Here is a 772-nt window from a genome sequence, read left to right on the forward strand (position 1 = left end):
CATTTGTTTCAAGCTCTGGTTCAGTTCTGTTATTTCTTTGCTAAGTTTTTGTCTGGTTGATCTATCTTTTGGGGATAAGAGGGTGTTAAGGTCTCTTGTTAAGATTATGGTATTGAATATTAGATTTTTCATGTCCATTCAGATTTCCTTTATATAGTTGGGTGCTCCCGTGTTTGGTGCATACATATTTAGAATTGTTACCTCTTCCTCTTGAATTTTTCCCCTAACCAGTATATAGTGGCCTTCTTTATTTCTCTTGATCATTGTTGGTTTGAAGTTGAGGCTGTCTGAGAATAGGATTGCTACCCCTGCTTTTTTCTGTGGTGCTGGTGCATGTAATATTATTTTCCATCCTTTTACTTTCAGCCTATGAATGTCTTTATGAGTTAAATGTGTTTCTTATGTACAGAATACTGTTGAATTTTGTTTCCTAATCCACTGTGCTAGGTATTTCTCTTAATTGGTGAATTCAGTCCATTTACATTGATGGTTGGAATTGAGATGTATTGACGTAGGATTGACATGTTATTTACCTGTTGTCATTTACTCCTTTTTCTCCTGGGTTTAATTGCTTGCCCTATTTAGTTGTTTGCTTCTCATCTCATTCGTGGAGTTCTGATCATTTTGGTCCCTTTTTAGAACATCTTTCAGTAGCCTGTGTAGGGTTGGCTTTGTCGTCATGAAATTCTTTAGTTGTTCTTTGTTATGGAAGTATTTCACTTCTCCATCAAACTTGAAAGAGAGTTTTGCAGGGTATAGTAGTCTGGGCTGG

General features: G+C 36.4%; 1 protein-coding gene across 1 annotated transcript in view; it reads left to right on the forward strand.

Annotated features, from left to right (window-relative positions):
* Msh4 (mutS homolog 4) overlaps positions 1-772 on the forward strand; it is a 105,525-nt gene that overhangs the window by 81,331 nt on the left and 23,422 nt on the right. The window lies entirely within an intron of this gene.

This window comes from Octodon degus, unplaced genomic scaffold (genome assembly GCF_000260255.1).
Source record: "Octodon degus isolate 3935 unplaced genomic scaffold, OctDeg1.0 scaffold00444, whole genome shotgun sequence".
Taxonomy (NCBI): domain Eukaryota; kingdom Metazoa; phylum Chordata; class Mammalia; order Rodentia; family Octodontidae; genus Octodon; species Octodon degus.